Here is a 21,787-nt window from a genome sequence, read left to right as displayed (position 1 = left end):
CAGTAAATCCTCATTGTTGCAAATCAGATTCCAGTCCCCACCTATAAATAATATTCCCTGCAGAAAGCTGATAATTTTCTCTCAGAATTTTCTTAAGCTCTATTATAGCTGTTTTAGGGGGAATATAAACGCATGCCAGTGTAATCCTCCTCCGTTGCCAGCAGCCCCTTACTACTACAAATCTACAATTTATTTTTTCTGCCCCATCACTTTTGGAGCACCTCTAGCAAGTAATATACAAATCACCTTTAGCAGTTTTTTAATATGGAAAAAAAAGGTTGTTTTGCCTGTAACTGTAGCTAATATTATTTGTTGCCATCTCTTACTCATTATCAAACTCATTAAATAACCGTATTAAGTACTTTTTTTCCCAAAATGTCACTTTTTCTACTACTAATAATAAGCACCAAGAACAGCAAATCAACTTATAAAAAAACTATAAATCAGTAGTTTGATTTAGGTTAGTTTGTACAATACAGAGATCTAACATTTTAGCTACCAACTCGATGAGAAACTTGCATTTGTTAAATTTTAGTTAGGGAACTCACAGTCATAAGGGAAGGTTGGACAAGAGGTTAGTGGAGCCGTTTTTATTAAATTAATACTGTTTTTTTAAGAGTTTAACTTTTTGTGGTTGGTGACAGTGGGGTTGTAAATGAATGTTGCTATAGGTGACTGGAATTTTGGAGTACAGATATGGCGATATTCTACTGGTTATGCTGTTCTGTTAGTCTGTGCAAGCCATCTGGAGAAGCAGTCAGCATTGTAGGAGATGGCTGCTTGAAGAATTAATGAGACTTGTTTAGACTACACACTTGGACATTACAGATACTGGGTAGGTTTTCCTGCTGGCTCGATTGAAACAGTCCACTTCACACAATGACATGGCTTCAGTGAGACATTCTGGTACATGCTGACAAGCCTATTGAAGGATGCTACAGGAACCATCCCCCTAAACAAGCAGTCCTACAAGGCTTACAACAGAAGGACGCTACCCTACTGAATTACTCAGAAAACCTGCTCTAAGCTGCCCACCAGCTAAAAGCCCTGCTAAGGTTATTATTCATCTGAAACTATCTGTGCAGTTTACATTTGCTGACCTGGGTCTATAGCACTATTCCCTAGCCCCATATATAGTACCAACCCGTAAAACTATACTCCCCCCCCCCCCCCATATTTTATCTACAAAATTGGAAGAAAATTACTTATTTCCCCAAAATTACATTAAAACAAGTTTAAAAGAAACCCCCCTAACTTACAATTTATACAGTACTTTTATTCATTCTGAGCCTATCCTGTTAAACCCAAGCAGAATTAATTACTTACTTGCAGGTTTCTTGTGTGAGGTTAAGCCCTGTGTCTAGCTTTATAGCCACTATTCCACTCCCCCTCCAGCTGAACCAGTTAATAATCCCTTCCCTTCCCTTAATGAAGTTAATATCGGGTATAGACGCATCGACCTAGCTTTAGAAGAATATTGTATTGATCACAGAATTACTGATGAGGTTTACCAGTTTTTGAAGGTTGAATATCCTACATTGGCTTCCATTGTAGGCATCCCTAAAATACACAAAAATTTGGAAAGTCCCCCATTTAGACCGATCATATCAGGAAGTAAGTCTAAAACCTTCCCTATAGGAGTTGCTATAGATAGATGGGTTAAACCAGTCTACAATAATGTTTCCCATTTGATCAAGGATTCCTGGGTGTTTCTCAGTAATTTGATACCCAAAATTTGGAACAGGAATCTTATTTTTATAACTATCGACGTAATAGACCTTTTTTCATGTATTCCGTAAGGAGGCTGGTCTAGAATACTTTAGTTTGAGAAAATTTTCCAATTTGGAATGGGACAAGATATGCCTGATTACTGATATGATGGGTTTAATATTGGATCACAATTACATTTATTTTGAGAATTAATTTTTTAAACAAACAATAGGTGTTGCTATGGGGGCTTCATGTGCCCCCATATATGCAGATTTAGTTATGCTAGAATGGGAGACGGAACATCTATTTAACTGTGAATATTTTAAACATGTTAAGTACTACACAAGATTTTTGGATGATTTATTTATATTATGGGATGGTCCTTTAGACCTCATAGATTCTTTCATTATGTATCTCAACCATACAACGGATTTTTTAAAATTCACATACAACTATAATGTCAAAGGTATTGCTTATTTGGACACTTACATCAGGCATGGGGACGATGGATTTGTATCTAGTATACATAGAAAAGACACGTTTTCGAACGATTATTTGGAGTTTAGCAGTAACCATCCCACACACATGTTTAAAAATATATGTAAAGGGCAGTGTATTCGAGCTGCCCGTATGTCTTCCACTAAGGATATAATGTTTCATGAATTACAACATATCAGGTCAATGTTTAGCGTAAGAGGTTACCCAAAACATTTATTAAACGATGTAGTAAAGTATAGTAGTTCAGAATGGGGTAGGAAGTATAAACCTTTATTAGGTAATTTTATTGCACAGAAAAACAATGATACAAAGGACCCAGCTTATAGGGTGTGTGTATTAATGTATTCACCTGCAGTGAAATATATTGAAAACAGCATTGGAAGTTAATTTCTATGGACGAAAATATAGTACAGAAAGTAGGTACATTCCCTCAATTTGTTTACAAAACAGGTCCAAATTTGAAAAGGATGATTGAATATAACACACGAAATGACAGATTGAATAGAAAAGCTACTGTGAAATGCGGTACATGCAAACAGTGTAGATACATAAATGAGAAAGAAGAATTTAAATTAAAAAATTTTAATGGAACATATATTATAGGAAGGGCAGGAAACTGTAATACAAAATTTGTGGTATATATTGACACTTGTGAGGCATGTTCCGCGTTCTACATAGGGAAAACGGAAAGACAGTTAAGACGTCATATATATGATCACACATATTGTATTAAGAAAAAAGATAAGAATGCCCTATGTAGACATATAGTACAAAATGGGGACACACATAGTTTTAAATTCACTATAATAGATCAGGTGGAGATGACAACAAAGGGTGGTGATGTAAAGGGTATGTTAGCCATGAAAGAGAGCAAATGGCAAATATTCACGGATGCCCTTAGGTCTCCAGGCATTAATGACTATATTAGCATAAAACCATTTCTATGCCTGGCATAGAATTATTATTATTTTTTAACATATGCATACATAATATGAACTAGTATCAGCTTATTGTATATTCCAATGGACAAGATCATGAATTTTTTTTAAAAATTTTTAATGTCGAAGATATAGTAAGTGTGTAGGTGACATATATTTATTCACTGTATTTAATCATTGTATATACATATTTTTTAAGTAGAAGCACTGTTTTGCATATTTGGAACATTAAGTGTTAGTACAGCGTGAATTATTTTAACATACACACATATATTTTTAGTTGCTTTGAACAATATTGTTGTATTATGAAGGTATCACTTTAAATTTTCGAAAAGTTTTAGCGCCAAAATTAAGTATAAAAAGGATATTGATGTAATAATGGCAGTTCTGAGGAAGTCTGCATAAGACAGATGAAAGCGCTTAACTTCGCTATTATAGAGTTTGTTCTGGATAAATTGGGACCTGTTCAAGCTGTGGACTCGTTGTGCCGTCCTGTACCTTTTGGTAGATTTACGTTGTTGTTCCTGCTGTGATTTTCACCATACAAAGCAATGTCACTACTCTCTCTGCTATCCCTCATGCGATTTCCATATTTCCTCTCCATTTATGAAAATCAGTCCTACCTAGGATTTCATCACCCAAAATCTCAAACTAGGCCTGATGTATCTAATAACACAGGCTAACCCACTAGTTACAACTATTACCAACTCCTTAACCATAAACACTATCTGCCTATTGGATCCAGATACATCAGCTCAAAATCTAAATGCTATAAACAAAATCCTGAAAGTTATAGCAATAACCTAGCAATGGATTGAGGCGTTCATCCAAACCCTGGCCTTGCCACCTTGGATACTGGAACTTCCACTACAACTAACCCAGTTTTATCACTATCAGATAATAAGGCCCCCAGCTCCCTATCAAATAATAAGGCCCCCAGCTCCCTCCTGATCTGCCAACTAAATATACGTAGCATAAATAACAAGTACACAATCTGCATGCCCTCCAAGTCAATTCCCCTGATATTCTAGACCTAACTGAAACCTGGCTGAAACCATCAACCTCAGATAATGAAATACTACCACCTGGGTATAATATACTTAGACTTGATTGCTCTACTGGGAAGGGAAGAGGGTAGCTGTACTCTTAAAATCTACACTAAATGTCACCTTAGACTCCAGTCAACCACCCCAGGTCAGTAATGCAGAAATAATCGCTACCAAGCTCCACATAAACAAAAACATAAGTTATAGTCCTGTGTGTATATTCCACCAGGGAATAATACCAATTCCCTAGAAGACCTCCTCCAATGGCTAGCTAGTAACTATCCACAAGAAACCATAGTACTAGGAGACCTTTAACATTGATTGGAACACTTGTTCCTCTCAATCTCCTTCCACCCATGTAAACCTGTATGGATTCACACAGGTTATATCCATCCCAACCAGGATAGGAAAACTTAACCAAAAAGATAGTATACTAGATTGGATACTGATCAATAGCCACCTCCAAATGTATTCTTCAGGGACCATCCCCAATGACCTCAGCAACCACTTTCTTACCTTTATCTGCTAACCCAAATCTAATTACTCCCAGCAACCCAACTCCCAGCAACCCATCTACAGAATGATGTTGTTGGTCTTTCGGCTTTTTCCCGGTAAGGGGTCACCATAGTGGAACTCCGGTCCGCTAATGATTGGCAGTAGATTTATACGAAATGCCGAGGTGCCAGCTCGACGCCCAACCTTCAACGAAGGCATGCCCATTTATGCACGCATGTCTTTCGAACACTACCCAACCGTGGGGAGGACATGCAGACTCCATACAGAAGGCACTCCCAAGCCAAGAATCAAACGGGAGAACCTCTTGCTGTGAGGTAACAACGCTACTGCTGTACCACCGCGGAATACGATAAGAAATAGTGAAAGCTTCAATCCTAGCAAGTTTCAGAATGAACTTAAGGCATGCAGCTGAACTGCCCTAAAGCACCTGCCCCTAGATGAAGCTGTCTCCCACTTTAACAATAAATTCCTCACCATCCTCGATGCTCATGCTCCCACTCGTTCCATGAGGGTAAAAACAAAAGCTGCCCCGTGGCTATCTAAAGAAACTAAACAATCAGTCAGAAATAAGGCATGGGCAACATGGCGTGCTACAAAAGACCCCATAAATCAAACCAAATTTAGACAACTAAGAAATGAGGCAAAACGAGCTATTCTGTTAGATAAAAAACTACTACCTCCATCTTCAACAAGATTACTAAAATAACCCCCAAATATTCTGGGCAGGGATAAATTAAATTACTATACCCAGGTCAAACCACCACTCCACCTCCCTCAGCCTCTACTGATTTAAATTACTAGAGGATATTCCTAACACCTTTAATAATTTCTTTACTGAAACCATCCAAGCCCTTGTAAGCCAAATAACCCTTGACTCCTCTAACCCACTGGATAACGCTCCCAGCCCTCCTTCAGCTTCCAACCAGTCTCTACATCTTTCATTCGTTCACTACTCAAAAAAATTAAAACCTACTACTCTAGCCGCAGACCTTCTCCCAGCCGAATATTTGCAAAAAGCTGCTGATACCATAGCGTACCCGGTTTCCATTCTAATTAAGCGGTCCATATCAGAAGCCTCAGTCCCCTCTATCTGGAAGATACATCGTGTCATATACCCTTCCATAAAGGTGGTAACTCTGAGTTATCCAGTTATAGACCCATAGCCATCTTATTACCTCTGGCAAAAATAGTGGAAAATGTGTCCATAAACAACTCCTGAACTTTCTAACCCAAAATAACCTACTGGCTAACTCCCCAGCATGGCTTCAGACCATATCATAGTACCACCACAGCTCTCCTTACCTTCTCTAATGCAATAAACTATAACAGGAACAACAACATGCTATCTTCAGCCCTTTTCTTGGACCTGTCAAAGGCTTTTGACATGGTTAACCACCATCTTCTCATCAACACCCTGGCAACAATGTCCCTAGGTAATCACCCTCTCTGATGGTTTGAATCCTACCTACACAATAGACAACATTCCGTCTTATGGCAGAACAAACTCTTAAACCTCTTACCCAACACTCTAGGTGTCCCATAAGGGTCTATCTTGGGACCACTTCTTTTTTCCATTTTTATCAATGACCTCCACACTGTAATTCCTGACACCATCTGCATTCAATATGCAAACGACTCGGTGTTGATCTGCACTGCCACCTCACAAACAGAACTGCTATCAATAACTCAGAGTACTTTCAACCTAGTAGAGAACTGGCTTGCCACTTGCTGTCTGATTCTCAACCCTAATAAAACAAAGCTCCTACTTTTCACCCCCACTCAAAGATCCACAGTGTTATCTCTCTCCATTAAGGCTAATAACGGTACCATTATCTCTCCAGATGCCCATACAAAGCTACTAGGAGTTATTATAGACAACAATCTTAAGTTTGTGTACGTCAACAAAACAATCAAAACCATTAACAGAAAACTGGGCTCACTTTATAGGATAAAACCATTCCTTACCCCATATGCTAGGACCTCCATTGTCCGCTCCCATCTACTCTCTACACTCTACTATGCTTCCCCTTTACTGGCCAACCCAAATAAATCTGATCTTACTAAACTCTCAAGCTGCTATAATAACATGGCTAGATTTGCAACTGGTCTACCCTATAGAACCCATCATTGTAAAAATCTAATTTATCTCGGATGGCTAGAGCTACCCAGGCCGGTTCAGTATAATCAACTCATTGTTGCTCACAAAGCACATAACCAGCCAGATAATACACCTGCCCTGAAAAATATCATCTACCCCCACTCCAACTCCAGATCACTCTGGTCATCTAACGGACTGTTGGTGCAAACCATCAAATCCAACAACTCAGCTAGTGACTCCCTGTTAGCCAACTCTACTGGCAAAATTTGGAATTCCCTTCCTGCTAACATTACCCTGAATACCAGCCTATCTCGATTCAAAATAGCTCTCAAGGAGTATTTCAAGTCTCAGTGGATATGTCCCTGCTCCAAGCCTGACTCTTTATGCATACTGGTGTAACTATCCTGTCTGTAAGTGCTACTCGGATATCTCTGTTAAGTCAGTTTAGAAGATTGTTAGACTGTACAAATTTAAATGTACTAGAATAAGTGGTATATTTCCATAAATTTAACTAGACTGTAAAATGTTATATTTGTATTATGTTATGATTACTCCTGTTCGACATGACATTGTAATAATTGTATATGTATACCTTTGGAGCTTTTCTCACCAGGCCTCTGCTGAAAATGGACATGTATCCAGTCGGACTATCCTGGTCAACAAATGTAAAATAAATAAGTATACAACTCTTTTTTTTTTTTTTTGCAAACAGCATATTAATCTTGCAGTACCTATTTGGTTGAGTTAAGAGGCATGTTGATTCATTGCTTAACCCTTGCTTTAAGTAAGTAACCAGGGGGAAGGGAGGGCAGCATTACCCATTCAAACCATTTTATGTAATTTAAATGCAGTTCGGTTCCACTGTAACAAAGCAGTCATCTCAATCAAGTCCTAGTATAAAAAGTCTTTTTAACTGTTCTGAAAACAGTTTTGGAGCTGGGCACTTGGACATTGTGTATACCATATGTTCCACCTTTAATCCAAGAGCCATGGCAGATGGAGTAAGTTGATTTTACAGGGTCTTCTCCCTTATTTCATCTTCTTCTGGGGCTCAAACCACCTCCAAAAGTAGCATGTCTGCTCCTTTTGGAGCATAGAAAATGCCCCCCATTAAAGACCTGAAAGTCTTCATCGGAGCCACCATCCTAGACCAGAAGAATATCAGATCTGACTCTGCTGGCTCCAGAGACCTGATCTCAGATCCTAAAACCTCTGATCTCAATGCTTCAGCTCCTATAGTGATTTCAATAAGTCCTACAGCAACACCTTTGGTTCCTAGGTCTTTGCATCTAAAGAATGGTACTTCTTACAGGAGCCTAACTCCAGATTATACAATTAAGCCTGTATCGCCCACCCTGCACTTTCCATTGGTCCAGACACCAAAGAAACATTCCGGGCCACCTTCCTACTATTTCGTCTAGGTCCTTCAGAAGCTTATCGGAAGCAGATGTACATAGGATGATGCAAAAGTTTCTCAGAGCTCAGATCTAGATGGTCGTCTTACCAACTCCATCCCCTAACAGATCAAAGAGTCTTCCCATGACATCTGAGACAGATGTATCTCCTTCTCTGATCCATCCAGTGGTTTCGGAGTTCTTGAATCCAGAATCCCAGAGAGGTTTGGCTTCTGATCAGAAGAAAATATCTTCTTCAACTCAATCATATACCTGACTAGCTCTGCCCCGATGTCCTCCGATCCGAGGGGTTGGGATTGACTCGGGTGTTGTCAGATCCATCCCTTCCACTCTGAGCTTTGGCCTTGGAGAGTTTGGGTCTGGTTCCCTCCTTGAGGCATGGATCTGAGAGTGGATGAGACCTACCTTTGTTGGGAGTTTTGACTCTGAGGAGGCTAGTTGAAACCTCTCCAGTGCTGTCGGCCTTTGAGGTTGTGGAAAGGGCCTTTTCTTTTTCCAGAGAACCGCCTTTTTTAATTTTTGGATCCAACACCCTTCTTGTCTGCTCCATGCTCTGAGTCCGTCAGACCTACTCCACAGGGACAGCGAGTTCCACTAAGTGTCCAACCAGTTCCAATAGAGGAACTCCTCTTCTCTTCTGACACCTCACCTGAACATCCCATAGAGGAGGTAAATAGGAAGAGAACATGCAAAAGGAGACACATTGACTCCCTGATGGAGTCACTCATGGAGGATACTGATTTTGATGGAGAAGGGTCCACCAGATCACCACCAGATAACATCTTGAGAGACATTTTACAGATCCTAAAGCAAAAAGGTGATTTTTAAACCCCTCTCCTGAAGAATCTTTTGGAAGCTTTTGGTTCTGGCACCCCCCCCCCCCCCCCAACCAGTGGATGAACTTATTGGTTTGGTTTCCTGCCGAGCTTGGAAAGAACTGAACACCATCAGACCTGTCCTGAAAAAAACTGACAAGTTCTTAGCCTCGTCAAAAGACAGCTCACACTGGAGCAAAGGAGTCCTGGTTCATGCTATGGTGGTGGCGGCAGCCACAAGGAAAGAGCTAGCAGACCAGAGCTCTTTTCTTCCACTGGACAGATGCAGAAAGCAAGTATTTGCCTTGACAACCTTTGCACTGAGGTCTCTTAATTATCTGGCACACTTCACGAAGCTTCAAAGAGCTTTGACTAGAGCTTTCAATTTTCTCTGTCTCTCTCCCTCCCTCCCTCTGTCTCTCCCTCCCTCCCTCCCTCTGTCTCTCCCTCCCTCCCTCTGTCTCTCCCTCCCTCCCTCCCTCTGTCTCTCCCTCCCTCCCTCCCTCTGTCTCTCTCCCTCCCTCCCTCCCTCCCTCTGTCTCTCTCTCCCTCCCTCCCTCCCTCTGTCTCTCTCTCTCCCCCTCCCTCTCTCCCTCTGTGTCTCTCTCTCTCTCTCTCTCTGTCTCTCTCCTCCCTCCCTCTGTCTCTCTCCCTCCCTCCCTCTGTCTCTCTCCCTCCCTCCCTCTGTCTCTCTCCTCCCTCCCTCTGTCTCTCTCTCCCTCCCTCCCTCTGTCTCTCTCTCCCTCCCTCTCTCTCGCTCTCCCTCCCTCCTCTGTCTCTCGCTCTCCCTCCCTCCTCTGTCTCTCGCTCTCCCTCCCTCCTCTGTCTCTCGCTCTCCCTCCCTCCTCTGTCTCTCGCTCTCCCTCCCTCCCTCTGTCTCTCTCTCTCTCCCTCCCTCCCTCCCTCTGTCTCTCTCTCCCTCCCTCCCTCCCTCTGTCTCTCTCTCTCCCTCCCTCTGTCTCTCTCTCTCCCTCCCTCTGTCTCTCTCTCTCCCTCCCTCCCTCCCTCTGTCTCTCCCTCCCTCCCTCCCTCCCTCTGTCTCTCCCTCCTCCTCCCTACCTCTGTCTCTCTCTCTCCCTACCTCTGTCTCTCTCCCTCCCTCTCCCTCCCTCTGTCTCTCTCTCCCTCCCTCCCTCCCTCTGTCTCTCTCCCTCCCTCCCTCCCTCTGTCTCTCTCCCTCCCTCCCTCCCTGTGTCTCTCTCTCCCTCCCTCCCTCCCTGTGTCTCTCTCTCCCTCCCTCCCTCCCTCTGTCTCTCTCTCCCTCCCTCCCTCTGTCTCTCTCTCCCTCCCTCCCTCTGTCTCTCTCTCCCTCCCTCCCTCCCTCTGTCTCTCTCTCCCTCCCTCCCTCTGTCTCTCTCTCCCTCCCTCTGTCTCTCTCTCTCTGTCTCTGTGTCTCTCTCTGTCTCTGTGTCTCTCTCTGTCTCTGTGTCTCTCTCTGTCTCTGTGTCTCTCTCTGTGTCTCTCTCTCTGTGTCTCTCTCTGTGTCTCTCTCTGTCTCTCTCTCTGTCTCTCTCTCTGTCTCTGTCTCTGTCTCTGTCTCTGTCTCTCTCTCTCTCTCTGTCTCTCTCTCTCTCTCTCTCTCTGTCTCTCTCTCTCTCTCTGTCTCTCTCTCTCTCTGTCTCTCTCTCTCTGTCTCTCTCTCTCTCTCTCTCTCTCTCTCTCTCTCTCTCTCTCTCTGTCTCTCTCTCTCTCTCTCTGTCTGTCTGTGTCTCTCTCTCGTCCTCACAGTTGGCCACTCTTTTTGTCTGTTTTAAATGCTTTGATGAAGTTGATCTCTGACACAGCAGAAGCACCTCACGAGTAGCTGGTTCAGACATTACCTTTGGGAGATGTGTTGATGCGGCTATGCAACTCTCTGGAGCCCTTTAAGACCTCTTTTAACAACGCCTCATTTCATGCTACCTCCTTATTTGAGCAGTCAGTGAAAGACACTTGCCTGCAGTGAACACGATGGAAAGACCCTGTCTACCTTGAGAATCAAGTTGTCTACCCCGCAACGGATCTTTTCCAGGAACCACAGTGGTGGTAAGAAAATTTGGTTCTGTAAATCTCTGGGACCTTTTCAGGATCTGCATGGGGACAGTTCTCCAGAGATGGAGGATGAAATTCTAATGGGAGACTTCACCATAGAGGCAGAGGAGGCCCACACAACCAAGGATTTCCAGGCAGACCTTTTCAGCATTCCTGAAGTGCTGCCAGACTGTTTTGCTTAGGAGGCAGTCAAGGGATGTTTATCTGTGCACCCACAAGCCTTGGCAAATGTAACAAAAGACATGCGTGCTAAAAAAGCATATCCAGATGTTATTTCAATCCATTTTTCCAAATTCCCTTTCACAAAAGCAAGAAACTTCCTGATGTACCTCCCAGTCAGAGGAAGGCTGCAGCACAAGAAATTTAAAAGCTGCTACAAAGAGAGTCCTCCAGCAGGTCCCATTAGACCAGATAGGATTTGGAAGTTACTCGTGCTTCTTTTCAGTGCCCAAGAAAACAGGGGGACCTCAGACCAATCTTGGATGTAAACATTTTAAACTAGTATGTGAGGAAGTCAAAGTTCCGAATGGTCACTACACTCCATCGTACCTTTTCTTCACAAGGAGAATTGAATGTGCTCCATAGATTTTCAGGATGTGTACTATTGAATCAAAATAGACATGTACTCCAGAAGACATTCCATTTTGGCTGGGAGTCTGTCACTACCAGTTCGGAGCCCTGCCCTTCTGACACATCACAGTCCCCTAGGTGTTTAAAGCATATGGCAGTAGTGGCTGCTTACTTGAGACTCCAGAGTGTTCCCATATTTGAATGACAGGCTCCTCACCATGCCCCCCCCCCCCCGAGCATCTTCTCCTACACACCAGGGACTATTTACTCCAAATTTGCCAGTTTCTAGGAATAACATTAAATTATGCCAAGTCAAACCTGACACCAGTCCAGAGCATGGAATTCATTGGTACCCTTCTGAATACAAGCAAATAGCTTCAATACTACTACATTGCATATTCACCATCAAAAATCAGGTTCATTTACTAATCTCCTGTCCATCTCCTCCAGCATGATCAGTGCTTCAAGCTTTAGGCTGTATGGCAGCAGCCATTGTTCTACTTCCCTTGTCACTTTTCTTTATGCATGTCCTTCAGTAGACACTGGCTGTTTAGTGGTCCATTCTACGTCAACCCCATCTTTTCCAATCAAAGTAAGTTCAATTTGCAAGTGATACATCTATTGGTGGATTCAGTCATACATTTATGTAGGCTGACCTTTTGTTTTGCTGACCCCGTTGGCCACAGTAACCACAAACTCTTCCCAAATGGGAGGCAGGCATTTCCCGGGAGGCGGGCATTTCCAGGGAAGGATGGTCCAAGGCATGTGGTCCCCTCCCGCCAAGAGACCAATCTGCATATCAACATAGTCCTATTAGTGTTCCAGGGTTTTCGAGATGCTCTCCCTCTGGGGATGATTGCAGTTTTAGATCGGCAACATGTTTGTAGTATGGTACATCAACAAACTGGGAGGACCCTGATCTTATTCCCTCTGCAGAGAGGCCATGAGAGTCTGGGAATGGACGATCTCATCAGACCGTTTTCTAGTTGCAATGCACATTCCTGGGAAAGCCATTGTGTTGGTGGACAAATTAAGCAGATCAATCTCGATTCCTCCATGAGTGGTCTCTCAACCAGTCTGTGGTGGAAAAGATCTTCCGTCATTCGGGCCAACCTTGCTGCTATCTTTTTGCATCTTGTTACAACAAGTGCAGCGGATGCTTTGCTGTAATCCTCCCTCAGGGGAAGTCACCGAGAGATTCTCTAGTCCACAGTTGGGCCGCCAGTCTCCTTTATGCTTATCTTACCCTTCTCTTGATACCAAAACTTCTGCAGAAAGTAAACAGGCTGAAGAGCTCTGTTCTCCTCTTGGCCCCATTCTGGCGTTGACTGGTATGGGTCCCCTTCCTATGGTCTCACCTTTATCCTCCATGGATACTGGAGCCTTCTCCGAATGTCCTCTCACCCGTCAGGGATTCAACAGCCCAGTGTCCAGGCCGTCAGACTAACCTCATGGTTTCTCCACTAGCAGTAATGGTTAGACAGCTCAGGCTGTCTTCTCCTGTACATACCATTATTTTGGCTTCTCAGAATCTACTAAAAGGTGTACAAGGGCAAATGAAAAAGTTTCTCCCTTTGGGCTTTGAATAATGACCTTTATCCTTTCTCTGCACCAGTTTCTGCAGTACTTCAGTTTTTAGCAGTCCTTTTTAAGGAAGGAGCGAGTTTCTCTACGAACAAACTTCATTTGGCAGCAATTTCTAATTTTCACACAGGAGACGGAAATTATTCATTGGCTTCGTCCAAATTATGCAAAGCATTCTTAAAGGGTATTTTTTCTTCTCAGACTACCAGTAAAAGATTCACCTCCTCGGGATCTCACAGTTGTGCTACAAGGTCTAATTCAGAAACGTTTTGAAACTTTGGCTAAAAACGAATTAAAATTCCTTTCGTGGAAAACAGTCTTCTTAGTAGCCATTACTTCTGCAACGATGATCTCTGAATTCCAGGCTGTTTCCTCAAAAACACCTTGCATCGTTTTTCATAAAGATAGGGTTACCTTATGAACAAACTAGTCTTGTTTACCTAAAGTGGCTTCTGAAAATAACAGTAATCAATCCATTTACTTAACAGTCTTCTTTCCAAATTTTTTGAATAAATGAGAATATATGCTGCATCTCCTTGATGATGTACACAGTTACGTTTTTATCTTCACATAACAAAAGACGTTAGAAAATTAGATCACCTCTTTGTCCCTTTTTCACCAAAAAGGCTGGGCTGTCTGTGAAGGCACTCTGGCCAAATGGATTACAGACTGTATTTTTTGGATTTATTCTTGGCAAGGCATGACCTTACCTAAACCTCCCGAGACTCATTCAACCATATCCATGGCTACTTCATGTGCTTTTTGGCCAAGAACATCTGTTGATATTTGTGCTGCAGCCACATGGTCTAATGCTCATACCGTTGTTATTCATTACAAATTGGATATTATCTGTAGAAACAGAGCCAACATTGGTTTGGCACTACTCCAGAATGTCCTTCCATGAGGGCCACCCAAAATCAACATAGCTGGGGACTCTGTCCCATAGGTTGAGTGAGAATGAAAAGGACAACATCGGATTTAAGTTATGTATGCACCGTAACTAGGAATGTGTTGTCTATTTTCATTCGCAACTTCCCTCCCATCTATCCCCCGTCCATCTTTTCTGGAGAGACTTGTAGGATTGTATTTGGAACCTACAGTTCGGGGTTGAGCCCTTCCTTTTTCTGTCAGTTATACCTGTCTCTGTTTAGCTATAGAGTTCTCTGACAACAAACTTGATCTGAGGTAATGGGGATGGAAAGTGCATTATAGATAAAGGGAGGAGGAACCTGAGAGCTGCATCCGAAGTCTGGAGTATGCGGCCGAGTCGGATCAGAAGAGTTGAAGAATGAAAATGGACAACACAGATGCCAAGTTATGGTGCGTACATAACTTTTAATTAAAAGTTGTTTCAAACTAATTTTTGTGGGGGAGTTGTGCTTATTTTACTTTTGGGGGTCTGGGAAAGTGTTTTGTTTTTAATGTTTTTTATGGGGAAAAAGTTACTTTTTTGCTACTTTCCATTTTATCAAGTATTGCTGCTAAGCTTCTCTGGGAAACCAGCAACATTTTCGGCTTGACCAGGAAACAAACTACCAGTTCCTCAGTCAGACCTTCTTCCAGACATAAAATTAAGCAGCTTTTGCCACCTCAACAGGCTGGTAATTTTGTCTGAGCCTCAGGTGGGTGACTACTCTGGTCAAAGCTGGTTCCTCTTCATTTCCCACTGGTGTGGAGTCTGTACAGCCATCATGGCCCAGGGTTAGCAACCTCCTCTGCGACTGTTGGGATCCCCTCGGGAGACAAGGGGAGCCACTCTTGTTGATCCTCGGTGAAGGTTAGGGAATGTGCCCCCTACTTAGCCAGAATGTTATGCCATTCCATGGATAAGTTGTTGCTGTCAATATTGGGTCTGTTTTTTCCACAAATTCCTGTCAAAAAATGGAGAGAAAAATAGATTTATATTTTTCTGTGTCCGTTATTGTAGACGAGCAATTTATTGGTCTTGGCTTAGTGTTGTGCAGGCTCTTGAACCTTTATATGTTCAAGAAATAGAATCTGTAGAGGAATGCGAAGGGACAGGTGCAGTTTTTTCTCTTGTTTCTGATTCATATCTTGAGGGGGAGTGTGGTGACTGATGCTTCCTGTGAGGGATTCTTTTTCTCTGAGTTTGTTTACAGGATGAATCTGTGTTTTCAGTTGGAGAATATTGAGGTCTCCCAGTCCCTTGGCAAATATTATGATTTGTTGCAACTGGAATTTCCAGAACCTTCTTGTTTTCCTCCACTTCTATCAGATGTGGAGGATGTTTTTGAGACGGCCTACAATGTCCCCTACACTCAACCTGCTGCCCGTAAAAAAAAAAAAAAAACAAAGCAGACAGATTGTATACAGTTCCTCGTTCTTTCAAGCTTTTGTACACCAGTCCCCGACCCACCCAGCAGCGATAGCTTTAGTAAATCCTCCTGCTGTTAAGCATTTCGTTAATTCTAATCTGTCTACTTCTGACAAGGATGGGAGAGCTTTTGATAAATTTGTGGAAAAAGCTTATGCTTCTGCAACTTTTATTTATTTTATTCTAAATTGTCTGGATCATATGTTTATTTTGAGTAATTGTGAAAGTATCGGTTTGGCATCAGTTTTCTCATGTGAGCAAATATCTGCATTGTGTAAATTAGTTTATTCTATTTCTCTAGTTGTTACTCATGGTTTAAAATGTTTTTATGACTTTAGATGATACTTCCATGATTTCTGCTACTGGAACTGTTGTAAGAGGTTACCTGGTGCATTCTTAGAACCTCCTGGGTGTCAAAAATGAAATTTTGGATTCTCTCTTGGGTAGAAACTTAGTTTTTAGACCCTCTGCTGCAAAAGTCGTTAAGAAGTGTGAGGAGAAGGAGAGCTGTTTCAAGGAATTTCTCAGATTTCAGCCCTTTTTCTCTTAAGTTGTCCAAGGGATTCTCTGCTGCCTTGTAGCAAATAAACAAAATAAACAATCTCCACAGGATGCTGGTAAGCAAACATTTAAAAAGCAGTTGCAGGAAGGTTCCAAAAAGAAAGGATTCCCTCTCCTCCATTCAGAATAAAGGAGAGTCAGATAAGCTAGAATGACTATTTGAGGGACCTTTTATTCATGTTTGATCATTCAAACATCTACCATTATGTTAAGTGTGCTTGCCATTGGCAAGATGAAAAAAGAAGGAAGTAAGTGTAAGCCAGCTCAGTTTACCCTGCAGCATGGAGTTCTCTCACAACAAAAAAGCTCTCTCATTCACCCAAACTTGCAAACTTTAAACTTGAAGATTAGAGGATACCCTTTTGATACCATTTAGGCACCATTATTTTCTGAGGATGTAGTACAGGTATTGCAAGAGGTTAGAAAACCTGCCACAAGAAAATCTTACCTTCCAAATTGAAGAGGTTTTCAGTTTTGTGCCATAAGAAAGCCTTATCAAAGTGGGTATCCCTACTATTACTAATTTTTGTGAGCTTCTCAAGTCAGCCTTGGCACATTCTTCTCTGAAAAGCTAGAGTGTTGGGATAAATCCTTATTTTATTACAAAAGTGGTAAATGAAATGTCTTTGAACCATCTCATCCATTTATCAACCCCCCCCCCCAAATCCTTATAACAAGGAAAAAAGAATTCTACATTTGCTAAGATGCTCATAGAGGGGTTAGATTCTTTTTGGACAAAACTAAGGCTTTTAGGAAATTGGATAAGTTATTTATTTTCTATGAGGGCAAGAAGATGTTATTCCCTGTCTCAAAACACCTGTTTCCAGGTGGATTTCTCTTGTCATCTCTTTTTGTTATTTTCATGAGAAGGCCCTTCAAGGTCAAGTCAAAGCCCATTCCTTTAGGGCTTCTGCTTCATTCTGTGCCTTTTCCAAGGGTCTTGAGTCGAAAACTGTTCTAGAAGCAGACACTTGGTCTTCCATTCAGGTTCAGGTGCCTAGGCAGCGAGACATTTCTCTGTGGTACATTTGGGTGTGGACACATGGCTGGAGTGGCATTCAGTTGCACATAAATGTGGCTATTGCGAATTCCCTATGGACAAAGAGAAGAACGTGGTGCCATTCCCACAACTTCAGTAACCAAATGCACAGGGAGATTATAATGTCCATGGCCCCCAATGCAACATGACACAGCAGGCTGGCCAGTTGGCATGTCAGTGTGGCAGTAGAAATGCAGTACACTATGGGCAGTGCCTTTATAATTGGTGTGTGTGGACCACTATCCCTTTCACAGTATCTAGGGAGCATTACCTAAAATGCATATGGGAGCATAAATGTGACTACAGTAGCATGCAAGATTTCCTCCATGTTATAGCAGACTTTTACATGCTAGATTTAAAAAAAAAAAAAATATATATATATATATAAGTAAATATGTGTGTGTGTGTGTGTGTGTGTGTGTGTGTGTGTGTGTGTATATATATATATATATATATATATATATATATATATATATATATATATATATATATATATATAATATTACTTTTAGAATTGTTGTATGTGGAGCTTTTCTCCCCAGGCATCCGCTGAAAATGAACCTATGTACAGTCGGACTTTCCCAGTCATCAAATAAAATCAATAAAAAATAGATACATAAATATGTATTATATATCGAACACAACACTCCCTCATTACTTCTTCAGTCCCCATGCACTTGGTTATTAAGACTGTGGATGTGGCACTGTATGCTTCTCTTTGCCCACAGGGATTTCACAGCAGCCCTGTTTCTGTGCAGCTGAATGTCACTTCAGCCATGTGTCCATAACCAAATATCTCACAGGGAAATGTCTCGCTGTCTAGGTGCCTGAACCACTTCTATTCACACCTTTACAAAATAATTCAAGTTAGTCTTTTCTAAAGCCAGAACTGGCTTAGCCAAGGTGTTCCTTCAAGGTATTCTAGACTCTAGCTGTATGCTCTAGTCTTCCTATCACCCAATATAAAAACTTTGGGAATCTTCCCAACATGAGGCAATACTTGCAACTATGATCAAATGAAGGACATAGAGTCATGTAAGAACCTACCATAACAGTAGATGACTAGATAGATCACTTTTGCAGTATATGATCTCTACATGTTTCCTCCATTTTCTTTTGTTTCCATGTTCCTTGGCCATGGTGAACCAACCCTTTTTTTTCTCTTCATTCTAACTTGAGCATAGTTCCAACCTTATTTTTAATTTATCTTTCTCTCTGCGTAAGAAAAGTTTGAAGAACTTTGCCCGTATATTCTTTGTTTCTGCTTGCATTTTCTTGCCTAGGTCATGAGTCAAATGTACAATGTGAGAAGTCACTCGAGCTTTGGTTTACTGGCGAGATTTATGATAACCTTGGTAGGATACTTCTCCAGCATTGAGCAGTATCATAACTGGGATCTATTCAGATTTCTCCTTTTTATGGTAAGCTCTTGCATAACTTTACTTTACCCCCAGCATTTCATTGCAGAAATGACTGCAGTTATTCCATCATATTACAGTCATTGCAGTCTTACCAATGAAAGCAGACCTGAACCTGAACCAGTACTTGTCATATTTTCTCATTGCATTACTAATTGCAATGCACACGATTGTTTGTCAGTTTCATATTCTGAAATTATCAGTGAGCCACTGTGTTAGTCCAAGAATAAGGTTTGGGTGACTTACACCATGTATATAGCCAGGAACAAATTACAGTGTGCAAATTAACTTTTGAGGTGCATAGGTTGGGCCCAATAGTAGTGCATGTGTCCCAGATTAGTATGTAGTAGTTTAATCCTTAACTGGTGTTTGATCCATCCACTTACCAAAGAAGACTTAAAAGACAGAGAAGTTTAAAATCCATGTCACTTATTTGAATATAGGGATAAAGGTGCTATTCTCACATTCTGTTCCTATGTCTGTGAAGTGTGGGACTATGGATACTAATCTGTGTTTTTTGTGTGAGAATTTTTATTCCAGGTTCCCTGATATATTCGGACTTTTCCACCCAAGACTTAAATACACTTACTTTCCCAAACATCAGCTTGTTCATTTTCATATTGCTGCTTTACATGTACCATGCAACTGATTAAAGGATATAAAATCATGTTTCCATAATTAAACCGTTAGTTCTTATCCCTTTTATTGTAACTTTGGAAGAAATGTTGCTGACACCTGGCTGTCCTCCCTGCTGTTATTACCAAGCAGTGTGTCCGAACAAAACAAGAAATTGTATCCTGGCTGCCCATCATTCTGTTGAATGTCCTCTGCTATTCCTATATCAAGGAGCCTCAGTCTTGAATCCTTATGGCTACTAAAGTGGGACCAACATCACATGAGCTGCATATTTCATACTGTCCTATGGAGCTAACTACAGAGACCACTGTGGTGCATGCAGTGGGCTAGTATTCAACAAATGGCATAAAATTAATCTGTAAATAAATGTCAAGGCCACATTTATTGGAGCAAAAACATTTCTGGTCATATAGGAAGGTATATCCCTTTTGTGTTGGTTAGCCCCAACTTCCCTTATTAAAAACTATGAAGAAATATGTGTTTTTTTCCAGCAAAACATAGTACCCATCCTTTCCCACCAGCTATTGCACAACCCTTTAATGTGATCTTTTTGTGTTTTCTTTGTCTGTTTTCTTCCTTATTTCCTCCTGTCCTACTTTTTCCCTATCCAACTGTATGAAAGCCATAACAGAATGCCCATATAAGGTCACCCTCAACATAAATGAAAGCCTTAATAGTTTTGATAAGTTGTGGACCAGCTTCACTGAGCCCAGCCCAGTGCAAGATCTCATGGAAAGATCTCCAGAGATATGTGTATGTTAACGTCTGCAGCATCTTGATGAAAATGCACTTCAGCATTCAAGACTTAACCTACAAAAGGATTTTTCCATGCATAAATTGTTGGATTAAGTTGATAAAGATATGCAGATGTGTACTGGGTGTTGCTTTGGGAGGCTGAGATGTTCTAAAATCTGCACTGCTTATTAGAATATAGGTTTTAGGGGTGCGATTCTCACATTTCTTCCCACGTCTGTGAACAGTGGGACTATGGATACTGCTCTCTGTGTTTATATGTGGATTTTTACTCCAGGTTCTCTGAAATATTCATACTAATAAACACAAGTTCAAGTGTAATTAAAAAGAATTAAAGTCTACATTCTGAAGATATGGAATGCTTGATGTGGTCCTGTGTTATGTTCCACTGTAAACACGTGAGTACTTTTAGAAGATTTGTGCATGGATGGGAATTCAGACACTTGCCACCCATTCTGTACTAAACTCAGTTCAAACGGCAAGTGGGGGTAATCAGTGAAGATTTCATAGGAGAAAAAAATGCTGTAGAAAAAAACATGAGCATTATCCTGCATTTAAGGGACCTGAAGGGTACAGGTATGTGCTGGGGAGGGGTCTGTAGTTATATTGGTGATTTCTCTCTCTCTCTCTCTCTCCATCATTTTTGTTCTGTGTAACTTATCTTTGCTACAGTGCATTGTCTCCCACCTCTCTTGCCTAGCTCAACTGTTGATGTGCAAAACTTTCTAAAGAAGATTGTCTACTTCATCTTCATCCCTAACACATGAGAACTAAGGTGAAGTAAAATAAATATTGGGAAGAAGTTTGCAGAGATCAATGCTACTGTCATCAAACTGGAAAAGACTGCTGTCTTACAAGTTGGAGTCGAATTTACAAGCCATGGGAAAGTTGGCAGCCTGTAGCTGTAGTTGGTGTTAATGCATCTGAACCAAGATTATTTGTAGTTCGTGATGAAGATGAAAAGCTTGTATATCACTGATTGCAGACTTTTATCCAGTACATTGAAAGTTAAGTTCTCTGGAAAGATGAGCATTCAGAAACCTCACAGCAAGTGCTGTTGCTTGAAACCGGAGACTGAGAACTGCGATAGTCTGGGAGAGACTCTGAAGTTGTCTCTTGGGATGAGGCTGTTGTGCAGCAAGAAATGTCCCAAGGGGAAGGTCAGATTTCTAGTATAAGCACTCATATTAACTTTATCAGTTTTGTTTTTCTTTTATTATTATTTGTATTTACCGAGTGGGTTAACACATTGATTATACTGGGCTGTTTTTAGGTTCTGCCTGAGGATACATGAAATTTCCAGTCTAGTCAAAAATCCTAAATAGTAGTCACAGTATACTATTGTCAGACAAAACATACATTCTTAAACTATTACAATTACACATAGTAGTCATAGTAAATCTGCATAATTGAGACCATTTGGCATAATGGTTAAGGTTCATAGGTGTTTGTTAGGCTAATGACCACAAGGGAGTTTTTAAGCCTAGCCATGCACCCAAATCTCTGACAAGTTCTGGTACCCTTGATAAGTGTAAGCAGAGGCTTGGGAGATGAAACATTTACAAGCAGGGGCCTGAGAGATGACCCATTTACAGGTTACCTGTGCCCATTAGAGACATGGGTGCTAAGCCAGAGATGAATTTCCTGTTCCCCATTCAGTTGTCCAAGTCGCACTTGAATTGGATTAGGAAGGAACTCTGATTCACATGGATGGGGAGCCTGTTACAGAGATGGGGTCTCTGGGATACATGACTGTCACTCTAGCAGGTCCTGTTTATATCACATGCAAGGTTTAAGTCTTTTGAAGAGATCATTCTCATGCTG

General features: G+C 41.4%; 1 protein-coding gene across 1 annotated transcript in view; it reads left to right on the top strand.

Moving 5' to 3' along the window:
• The window catches only part of CFAP36 (cilia and flagella associated protein 36), a 1,925,715-nt gene that overhangs the window by 21,150 nt on the left and 1,882,778 nt on the right, over positions 1-21,787 (top strand). The gene's annotated exons all lie outside the window — the stretch shown is intronic.

The sequence above is a fragment of the Protopterus annectens genome, chromosome 1.part2 (genome assembly GCF_019279795.1).
Source record: "Protopterus annectens isolate FY-2018-M chromosome 1.part2, PAN1.0, whole genome shotgun sequence".
NCBI classification, from domain to species: domain Eukaryota; kingdom Metazoa; phylum Chordata; order Ceratodontiformes; family Protopteridae; genus Protopterus; species Protopterus annectens.
This window is presented reverse-complemented; position numbering and strand designations above follow the sequence as displayed.